Below are 12,513 nucleotides of genomic sequence, written 5' to 3'. Positions count from 1 at the left end.
AGGCCGCGTTACATTAACCACTGACCTTAGTTAACACAGAAAGGAATTTAGGGGGAAATAACTCCTGACCTCAGCCATACCAGGACTTTGCTTAACCACTGACCTATTAACTTTCTTATCCTGTCTATTGCATAAATACCTGTAATTCTATCATATAAAATGTGCACCCAAATATATATTCAACTCTTAATTAACATTTACTATAATACAAATTTGTTTTGTCTAAAAAAGAGCAAACTATTGGTGATATCGCATATGTAGAGGAACCAGCGTCTTTATTTGTTATTTACTGTGTGTTCGCTGTGCGTGTGCTAAAACCCTGCTAAAGTCGTTCTGCCATATTTCCTTTCCCTGCATCCTGCTCGTTAACTGACCAGTTTTAACCCTCAACGCATTCGCTTTTACTGCAATGTTAGTCGTATCCTTTCTACTGCAAACCAGTCAACGATGCACTCCTGACTGGCAACACGTGTTTTTACTGCGCTGTAAGCTATTTTATTGTAAGCCAACTATGCTAAATTTTTTGAATGTACAATAAATCTATAAGCGACCTGACAGTATGCACTTGAAATGCAATGACAGTATGTTTCAGTTTTGATTTAGTAGAGTTCAGATAGTACGGTGGTCATGTCTCCCCTGTTGAAATATACAGTGGAGACCCCGACTGATATATGAACGCGCAAATAAATCCTTCCGAATGAAATTTTATGTATACTGTCAGGTTGCAAAATACTCTAGCAAAGCTAGTAATTCAGGTCATAATGAATCTTTGAATTAAGATATACTGACGATGCCTTGATTAGCGAAATATCTTCTTGTGATATCTAATCTCTAAACCAATAAACGGATAGATTCTATCTTAACCAGCACTTATAGAAGTCGTTACTTCTAAAGTGTCCAAGCCACTGCGGCTATTATTGTCTCTTGTCACGTGTTTTGGTGATTGGTGTTTTATATCTTACCTAAAATAACCCGACCACTTGTATGAAATCCCTGCGTCACTTACCCGTTATCTTTCAATAAAAGGAAAACAGAGCAGAAGGCCAAACCTTGTTGCCAATTCCCTACATAACGCGAGATTTATCTCATTTGTGAATGCAAGCGAGCATGCTCTGGGTATTATAAACCCATGATTTTGAAGGCCTTTGATGCCTCATTTATCTTTCAGACGGTATGAGATAACCGCCATGTAGACAATCATGAAGTTATTAGCATGTAGAGAGTAACTTTCTAGAATAACCTTTTGCGCCAAGGTTATTATGTCTGCTATTTAGGGAAACCATCTAATGTGGACTAGGCGATGTAATTTGTTTTTGCGTTTCTGAGATTAGCACCTTATCCCCTTTCAATTGGTATTTAAAGCAAAAGACTCTAAGCAACTAACTTCAGTTTTGCGATTTTGAATTCGAACTGCGTTTTAAGACGATCATTATCTGCATTATAGGCTATTCAAAAGTGTTATGCATATTTGTTTATTGTGCCTTTTAAGTAACATTTCAGATGTTACATCGTGTCGTACAATAAGCTACCCCTGGGACGTTGGCCGTCAAGACAAGGAATTCATGAAGCTTCTTCGCTCTATTAAACATGAAGTAACAAGGATTTTTACAAGCCTCACGGGGACACTAATGTATATTCTTAGTGCCAGATATGCCTCGATCAAGACTTTGCCTCCAGGAGATGTAGGAATATGGTTTGATTGACAAACGAATACGTCTCCACGCAGCACGCTTATTGTTGAGTTGTAGAGTATGCACTGCAGTAATTCCAAGATTGTCTATTTCGCTGATGTGTCTCACAGAAGGAAGGGGTAGCAAAATGACATAAAAAAATAAGCATTTAACGAGCCGTTTCGCAATCTAATCTGTTGAGTAGATAGTGCACGAGTTCTGGTATAGGCATCGATTAAGGGGTACACTTCCCTGTTCTCTGTTAGTCGGTCGTAAGCTACTTGCTCTCTTGAGATTCCTGCGCTGAAAGGAACGTGTATTCTCCAGGAAGGCCTTGGAGCTGGTGGGCAATATAGTTCGTAAGATTCTAGGGACTCCGGAGAACGCTCGTAGCTTTTCCTTCCGTAATTGGTTCTTGTTTCTGATGAAAGTCTTCTTCTTGGTGAGGGTCTTCTTCTTTGAGGTGACCTTGATCTGGAAGTTCGTCTGCTTAATGGAGGTGTTCTAGGCCCTCGAGATTGTTTTCTCAATTGTCTAAAAAACGTATTCCTGGAAGCTGCTGAAGTAGATGGTATATCGCTGCCAAGATCCACAAAAGGTTTAGGTATCTCCTTAACTGGAGAATCTTTGCTTGAATCTGAACTTCTTATTGGTGAGAACTCTGGCGTAAAAAGCCTATCCCGTCTGCTTGGGGCGAATCAATAGGCGAATAGCCCCTGTCTGCTTCAGTCACAAGAACACTCGAATTTGTTGTCGAGTATTGGGCATTCTTTATTGATTGTGCACACTATTTATATTCGAAAATCAGTTAGAAGATTTCTGAAAAGGGTCAATATTCAACAAAAGTCACTTGACAAAAGGACGTTACCTTAAACCTTTTTCTATACTTATCTCTGACGCGAAAATAAAATTTCTACGTCAAAATACGATTGCAACACCATTCTTGGCTTCACACAAATAACAAAAATGTTACATATCACGCAACTGTGAAAATATAAGCTTTGTTTACACCACGGCGCTGGACGGCGCTTTGAAACATATGTTATTTTTATGAAACGGTTGCGCGTGACATCAGATACAGCTCTGACGCATGAAAATTGGTGTCAAACGGCTTTCGCTGCAAACTTTTGCTGCAATGGATTTTTTTGTGCGCACATTTTAAAATTCCTTCAAAATCTGCGCACATTTTTAATTTAGAGTTAGTGTTAGAGTAAGAGTTTTTAGAGTTAGAGTTGGAGTTAGGGTTAGGGTTAGGGTTAGGGTTAGAGTTAGGGTTATAGTAAGAGTTTTTAGAGTTAGAGTTAGCTAAACTCTGTACTTTAAGTCTAACCCTAAGTAACTCTAACCTAAAAATGTGTGCACATTTTGAAGGCATTTTAAAATCTGCCAACTTTGTGAAAAAAAGTGCGCACATTTTTAAAGGATGTTCAAAATGTGCGCACATTGTTGAAAAAGTGCACACTGTTAACAATGTGCGCACATTTTTAAAAACAGTTCTAAATGTGCGCACATTGTTAAAGAAAAGTGCGCACATTTTTTAAGCTATTTTAAAATGAGCGCACATTTTTTGCACATTTTGGCGTGCACATTTTTGCGCACATTGTGCAAAAAATGTTTACATCCCCGTCTCGACGCAATTGCGTGCATAGCAGCGTGCACCTTTTGCTAGACTTTATGGCTGTATATATACGGTGTAAAGTGCCATAAAACAAAAATCACGATCAAGTCCAGCGTTGACGGCATCTATCTTTTGTATAATGTGTTGTTTAAATGCTAGCCGTAGCTGTCACAGTGTATTATTTTTACCAAAACCCGGAGGTCTTTTAAATTGTGTCTGACCGGCTATCAATGTTTTAAGATTTGGAACAGCATTGAAGGTCATTTCGAAAAGAGGTTATTTTTCCCTTTCCTTTATTAGCTAGTTGCTTTTCGAGGATTTTTTTCTTTTGAAAAAGCTTAGCAATCCTTTTTGCATATGCATGGCCACGAGTAGCCTACGGGCATACATTTTAACCATATCCGACACTCTTTCCATTGCTAGTTGTGAACTTTCAATTTCATGAAGCATGTTCATTTGTTTTAGATTATCAATAACTTCCTCAACAACAAGTCCGGAATTGAATTCCTGGGGTTGCTTTCCCAAAACAATTTTTATAATTGCCTCACTCATGCAAAATATTATTTTTCGCCATATGATTGAGGTACTTCATCATTGATATGGCCAAAATGGTAGTGGCTCATTGCAACAAAAGAAAACCAGGGATGTTTCAGTCACATAACGGAACGGTAGCTGAAAGCAACAAAATTAATGAGTCTTATAAACATGGGTTGCTTTTCCGTGTATCAATGGACAAGCTACAGCAGTGGTTCCCAAACTGTGGTACGCGTACCACCGGTGGTACGCGAGAGTCTTTCAGATGGTACGCCACTAACTTCAGCATACGTATAAATTTCGAAAACGTTCAACTTTTTAAACTTTCAGATTGGGTAATTTGCCGTGCTGCGTTTTAGTTACTTTTAACTTGAGGTTTCGCACGTTTATGACGTAACACTTATCTTGTTCAAGATAATAAAACGCTAATTGTTAGCTGGTGTAATATATATGTAGTAATAAACTAATAGTGAGCGGTGTAGTATTGTCGTATGTATCGACCAGCTGGTGAAGAAAAAACAACTATCGCATTGAATTGGGTTTTGTTTAATTTATGGCTTCTTTGTCTTCCTGGTATGGCGTTTGGTAAAGTTTAATTCTGCTTACATGCTCATTTTATTTTGTATAATATGCTAAAATAGTTAAAGCAGCGGTTCTTAACCGGGGGGGCGCGCCCCCCTAGGGGTGCGCCAAGGAATTCTAAGGGGGGCGCAAGCTCGACTTTATATATTTTAACTTTTTGCAGTGATTTTAAGGGTTTCGTTTGGGTCAGGCATAATTCCTACATACAAACTCTGTTTTTTGCCAACTTTAACATTAAAACTGCAAAAATTTTCGCGCTGCGCGCGAATCTTATAGTTCCCTTTTAGAAAATTCATGGTATCACCGTCCTATTAAATTAACTTATAGATAAACGATAAAAGCTATCGCCCTTTCGGACTATTTTTCATCCATATTTTATATATGATAACAGGCTATAGCAACAGGGGGAGTCGAACTTTTTTTGCGCGAAACTGTATTGTTTTTGCAATATTGCCGTTGTATTGTGTGTCGTTACATCTTTTGAAACACGATAACGCAATGTTTAATATTTGCGCTTGACATTTTTTGCGCTCGACATAATAACTCTTACAACTGTGGAGTAAATGCCCTCGCAACACGTTTGTCAAAATCAGCTCGATAAAATCAATGTGTCGAGCTCGCGCAATTTGTTGCGTGCCCAATGCGAAACGCCTCTTCGGTTGCAGTTTAGCCAATTCGACCAACTAAAACTCAAAATTTTTCGCGCTTCGCGCGACCAACAACCCCTTCCTTCACTATTTTCCTGTTTTCTCAGTGATATTTAATTGCAAAATGTCGAAATATTAGGGGGGCGCAAGGCATGAGAAAATTACCAAAGGGGGGCGCGGCTGAAAAAAGGTTAAGAACCACTGAGTTAAAGTTTGAGATATTCTGGTAAGGTGTAACTTAGGTGGTACATCAACACTGTACAAAAGCTCAAAATGGTTCGCGAGAAAAAAGTTTAGGAATCACTGAGCTACAGCAAACAATCAACAAAGCTCTGAAGTCCACCCTGCTACGGAAAGATCAGTTAGACTTTACCTTTTTGACAGGTTCAACGAAGGCAATGTTAAAGATGAGAAAGAAGTTACTCACTCGTCTAGCCTTGACAATGTGGTGGAAATGAAGGGATTTATTAACCCAACTAACAATTTTACGTCGCAACGACGTATATTTTAAGTTTGGTCGATAAAACGTTGCAACCCAACGTTATTTTTAAGTAAAAGTTTCCATTCCAGACGACGTAGATACAACGTAGATTCGATGTTGAAAATTACGATGTGCAACTATACGCTGTCTAAGCGTTTCTTGGACATAACTGCGAAAGGTTTAATTTACGTTTTTTAAACGTTTTACAAACGATTCGCGCGTCATTTATACGTTAAACTTTAACGTTATTTTCACGTTAAAATGCAACTTAAAAACTACGTAGTGCAAGTAAGTTATTTTTACATTGAGATGAACTTTACTTTTCCGTAAAAGTATCTATTCCAGACGACGTAGATTGGACAGTGTTAATTACGATGTTCAACGACGTCATTTACACGTTTATCATGAACGTTACACTGGTTAACAGAAAATTTTAAACGGATATGTGAAAGATTGATTCTTAATGTGTTTTCGGCACTGATTCTGAAAATGCCCTCATTTTTTTTTAAAGAAATCAGGTTTTTGAAGAATTCGCATTTTAATTTTCCTATGTACCGTATTTCTGTATTTTTAATATAGGCAAATTATGCCATGTGACATATTCCAACTATAATGTGACTCACACACTATTCTATCTGTTTTTTACTGATATTCACCGAAAAAAAATATAGGAAGGTTCTTTTATCACCGATTTTTGTAATTAAGTAGTTAATTTCCAGATGTAAAAATAGCATCTGAGCTGAGTATACATAGGCTTGCCATTTTTTAGAAACGTGAATCCGCACTTTAGACCTAATACAAAATAATTTAATGCAACTAATTAACTTAACGGGGTTGCGGTTGTTTTATATTTTGTCAGGGGGTATTTTTCAGGACCTTTTTTTAGGGTGGATGTTCTGTATTGTGAAAAAATGAGTCATGTAAATATTTTCTACAATTAAAGTAGGATGGGGCCCCCGTGAAAGCAGCAACAATATTAGGCCGTGCATGTTGGCAAAAGCGCTGTGTCCATAACAAATTCGTATTCCCCGAACCAAGTCATTATCAAGCATAGGTTAAACAAAATGTAAGATTCCATCAAGCTGGCCTCTTAAAACTATTACATTTATGTTGTACTTTGCGTCATTTGCTTGAGCCGCGTGTTATTGCCGATGATTTAAAACGGTAATTTACCATGTTACTAAAAAGTAATGTTACGGGTAGAGTAATATCCTGGCTTTAGTGCTAAATACTGTGAACAGTGGTAAACGTTTTATTTTTTGTCTAAATAAAACATTTTAATTTCTCTAATCGTTAATGTTATACAACATAATAAATGTTGGTCGCCCTTGACTTTTTTTTTGCTTATTGTGCCTGAAATGGGCTAACTAAATGATGATTTCCCACAAATGGAGTCACATTCTTTAGCCTGTGTGGAAGCAGCATTTAATCGGATGGCGTGTTATAAATTAACGCATTTATCTGCGTGAACGTGAAACATCAAATTGTTCGTTTTCGCAAACTAAAATTTTACATTTTGTTGAAACAAAATTGCAAATAACGCGCGTGCTTATTTGAAATGAAGCACGTCAAACATCTTTTACGTCACAAACACCAGTGACATATATCAATAGGGAATCACTCACTAACGTCAAACCTTAAGTTGTATAGCAGCCATTGTTTGCATTGCGTGATATTCAGCAAATAAGTAATCCTGGTACTATACTGCTGCCAACGTAAGTAAAATCTCGTTTGAAACTGAAAATTAGTTAGGATTAAAACGTCGTATTAAATGTGATGTTTTACGAACGCTACCTAAATTTTGGGCGGTAAAATACTTCAAGAAGTTCTTCAACCTAAAAGTAATTAATTTAAATTAAGGCAATATACGTAATTTCATTTTTATTTTAACGCAGGTTATTGCTATTAAAGTTTTTTACACAATGCAACAAAGTATGTAACCAAAATGCAATTTTGGAACCACTCGCAAACGTAAAACCTTTAAGCAGATAGGCTACGTACTCCCTGTACCATATTGCATCGAACGTAAGTAAAATCTCGTTTGAAACTGAAAATTGGTTACTATTAAAACCGCCGCACTAAATGCAAAATTTTGCGCGGTAATATACATCAAAAAGTTTTTATACATATTATAAGGCTTGAGTTGGAAACATCAAAACTTATTTTTATTAAGGCAATCAGTATGTTATGACTTTAATTATACAGGCCGAAAATTTATTTTTTTTGTTTTGCGAACTCTGCCCAAATTTTGCGCGGTAACAGATATCAAAAAGGTTTTATACATATAAGGCTTAAGTTGGAAACATTAAAACTTATTTCTATTAAGGCAATCAGTATGTCATGACTTTAATTATCCCGAAAATAAATTTTCGGCCCATATCTTGGTTTTGCAGTTATTATATGGGCCGAAAATTCATTTTCGGCATATCTTGTTTTTGCTCTTATTATATGGGCCGAAAATTTATTTTCGGGACATATCTTGTTTTTGCCGTTATTATATGGGCCGAAAATTTATTTTCGGGACATATCTTGTTTTTGCCGTTATTATATGGGCCGAAAATTTATTTTCGGGACATATCTTGTTTTTGCCGTTATTATATGGGCCGAAAATTTATTTTCGGGACATATCTTGTTTTTGCCGTTATTATATGGGCCGAAAATTTATTTTCGGGACATATCTTGTTTTTGCCGTTATTATATGGGCCGAAAATTTATTTTCGGGACATATCTTGTTTTTGCCGTTATTATATGGGCCGAAAATTTATTTTCGGGACATATCTTGTTTTTGCCGTTATTATATGGGCCGAAAATTTATTTTCGGGACATATCTTGTTTTTGCCGTTATTATATGGGCCGAAAATTTATTTTCGGGACATATCTTGTTTTTGCCGTTATTTATATGGGCCGAAAATTTATTTTCGGGACATATCTTGTTTTTGCCGTTATTATATGGGCCGAAAATTTATTTTCGGGACATATCTTGTTTTTGCCGCTATTTATATGGGCCGAAAATTTATTTTCGGGACATATCTTGTTTTTGCCGTTATTCTTTTTTGGTTTCCTATGGTTTCCTATGGTTTCCTATGGTTTCCTATGGTTTCCTATGGTTTCCTATGGTTTGTTTCAGACCGACTTTTGTCCGAAGCTTTATAGAAAAAGTAGACATCGTAGAACCTAAATTTTCAGACATGGCGTAGAGTGGTATGTAGGTGCTTTGTAAAAGTTTATGAGGCTGCACTCCCAGGGGCCTTTGCTTGGGGGGTAAAAACCTGAAATATTGCGTTTTAGCACTTTGTAGCTAACGACAGCCATCTAGCAGCAGAAAAACTTTCATACAGAATTCGTTCATATTCGCTTGCTTTGTCCAGCTCGCGTCGCGACGAGGCGGCTGCTGGCATCCCTGCTGCGCCCTATTGTCCCGCGCGTGCAACATTTGTGTTGGAAGTGGCTTGCCTAGTAAAACTATGCACATGCGACTTGCCTTTCATAAAGAGGCCTCTCTAAGTAAAAAAACCTATTGCTCTTACAACACAAAATATTTTACCACCGCAAATTTAAATGCGAATCCTACAGGCAGTGTACACATCTCTGTTAGCACATGTTGTAATTGTTGCACCATTCAAACATATCAACACCAGGTCTAAGCAAATATAATTATACAAGGGCCGCAACAACAAAAAGCTTAAGTTTAACGCATTCTTAACGACGACGTTACAAAGCTACGTCATAACATGGCGTCATAAATAAATAAATCTTGCGTTTATTGGATTTAAATTGGCAAAACTTTCAATATAAAACGTGGCTTATTAGGCACATAAACGTGTTTGCATATTGCTAAAAACTACAGATTTAAACTCTGTTTCAACAGTGATTACTCAGACCAAGGCATGGTAAAAATTTACACAGTAAAAGTTGGAAAAAGTATAGCAAACCATAGACGTTAAATCATTTAGCGAGAATGAAAATATTGACTTTTTAAACATGCTAGCTGACCAAAATGTGATAACATGGCCGTAAGCATTATCTACGTAAATTTTTATTGATCAAATGTATGTTTCGATCATTTGCCAAAATCTACGCCATATTTGAACCCCCTTCGCTTCAAAGCCATAAGTTATTATATTATTATACACAACTTATAATTGTGTGTAGATATGTTGGATTGGAGTAACATACAGAACAGGTGCAAATAGCAAATATTCTCCAAATACGATGTTTCCAATATTCTCCAAATCGTATTTCATCGTATTGTCGCGGTAATACACAAAGAGGTAAGGCCGTGAATAAAGTTTCACCCACCGTACAATTAACGGAGGGAAGCATTTCGAGTAGGGATGTTCAAGGCAGAATATCGGCGACACATTTATAATGCTTGCTTTAAATGCGGCGTCAGCATTTTTTGGGGCGACCAATTACTTCGCGATAAGCTTCGCCTAATAATTAAGTGTCAATAGGGTGTATTTACCGCCGCAAGTTTAAATGCGAAATCTTAAGGCAGTCTACGCCTCTCTGTTAGCACCCGTTGTGCATCTTGCTCCAACCAGCATACCAACATCAGGCCTAAACTTATCTAGCAAAACTTTCGATTTAATAGTTTGCGTATTAGGCACATAATAGTGTGTTTCATATTGTTTAAAACTACAGATTTAAAGTCTGTTTTAACAGTGATTGCTCGGACCAAGCCATGGTAAAAATTTACCGAGTAAAAGTTTGCAAAAGTATTGCAAACCATAGGCGTTAAACCATTTTAAGTCTTGAGGAGAATGATAATATTTGGTTTTCAAACACGTAAGCTGGTCAAAATTTAATAAAATAGCCATATGCATTATCTAAGTAAATTCTATTTATCAAATATATGTTTCGATCATTCCCCAAATACTACGCCATATTTGAACCCCTTTCGCATCAAAGTGGGGAAGTTTTCGGCCCATATCTGTTTTTGCTTGCAGAAACAAGTTAAGGAAAATGAAAAACAAAATATGAAATATATAATATAAAATACACAATACAAAATACAAAATATTAAAAATAAAAAGTGTAAAATAAAAAAAATATTAAATAAAAAAAAAAATAAAAAAATAAAAATAAAAAACACACAAAAAAAATAAAAAATAAAAATTAAAAAATGAATATGAAAAAAAAAATTGAAAAAAAATAAATAAATAAATAAAATCAATTTCAAAAAAAAATTAAAACTAAATAAAAATAAACACTAAGCCCTGACAATATACCCCCTGACAAAATATACAACAACCGCACCCCCGTCTAGTCTTTTTTGGTTTCCTATGGTATGTTTCAGACCGATTTTTGTCCGAAGCTTTATAGAAAAAGTAGACATCGTAGAACCTTCAAATTTTCAGATATGGCGTAGAGTGGTATGTAGGTGCTTTGTAGAAGTTTATGAGGCTGCACCCCCAGGGGCCTTTGCTTGGGGGGCAAAAACCTGAAATATTGCATTTAAGCTCTTTCTAGCTAACGACAGCCATCTAGCAACAGAAAAACTTTCATACAGAATTCGTTCACATTCGCTTGCTTTGTCCAGCTCGCGTCGCGACGAGGCGGCTGCTGGCATCCCTGCTGCGCCCTATTGTCCTGCGCGTGCAACATTTGTGTTGGAAGTGGCTTGCCTAGTAAAACTATGCACATGCGACTTGCCTTTCATAAAGAGGCCTCTCTAAGTAAAAAAACCTATTGCTCTTACAACACAAAATATTTTACCACCGCAAATTTAAATGCGAATCCTACAGGCAGTGTACACATCTCTGTTAGCACATGTTGTAATTGTTGCACCATTCAAACATATCAACACCAGGTCTAAGCAAATATAATTATACAAGGGCCGCAACAACAAAAAGCTTAAGTTTAACGCATTCTTAACGACGACGTTACAAAGCTACGTCATAACATGGCGTCATAAATAAATAAATCTTGCGTTTATTGGATTTAAATTGGCAAAACTTTCAATATAAAACGTGGCTTATTAGGCACATAAACGTGTTTGCATATTGCTCAAAACTACAGATTTAAACTCTGTTTCAACAGTGATTGCTCAGACCAAGGCATGGTAAAAATTTACACAGTAAAAGTTGGAAAAAGTATAGCAAACCATAGACGTTAAATCATTTAGAGAGAATGAAAATATTGACTTTTTAAACATGCTAGCTGACCAAAATGTAATAACATGGCCGTAAGCATTATCTACGTAAATTTTTATTGATCAAATGTATGTTTCGATCATTTGCCAAAATCTACGCCATATTTGAACCCCCTTCGCTTCAAAGCCATAAGTTATTATATTATTATACACAACTTATAATTGTGTGTAGATATGTTGGATTGGAGTAACATACAGAACAGGTGCAAATAGCAAATATTCTCCAAATACGATGTTTCCAATATTCTCCAAATCGTATTTCATCGTATTGTCGCGGTAATACACAAAGAGGTAAGGCCGTGAATAAAGTTTCACCCACCGTACAATTAACGGAGGGAAGCATTTCGAGTAGGGATGTTCAAGGCAGAATATCGGCGACACATTTATAGTGCTTGCTTTAAATGCGGCGTCAGCATTTTTTGGGGCGACCAATTACTTCGCGATAAGCTTCGCCTAATAATTAAGTGTCAATAGGGTGTATTTACCGCCGCAAGTTTAAATGCGAAATCTTAAGGCAGTCTACGCCTCTCTGTTAGCACCTGTTGTGCATCTTGCTCCAACCAGCATACCAACATCAGGCCTAAACTTATCTAGCAAAACTTTCGATTTAATAGTTTGCGTATTAGGCACGTAATAGTGTTTTTCATATTGTTTGAAACGACAGATTTAAAGCCTGTTTTAACAGTGATTGCTCGGACCAAACTATGGTAAAAAATTACCTAGTGAAAGTTTGCAAAAGTATAGCAAACCATAGGCGTTAAACCATTTTTAGTCTTTAAGAGAATGATAATATTTGATTTTCAAACACGTAAGCTGGTCAAAATTTA

Source organism: Ascidiella aspersa, chromosome 1 (genome assembly GCF_963924565.1).
Source record: "Ascidiella aspersa chromosome 1, kaAscAspe10.2, whole genome shotgun sequence".
In the NCBI taxonomy this organism is placed as follows: domain Eukaryota; kingdom Metazoa; phylum Chordata; class Ascidiacea; order Phlebobranchia; family Ascidiidae; genus Ascidiella; species Ascidiella aspersa.
Note: the sequence above shows the minus strand (reverse complement) of the source record.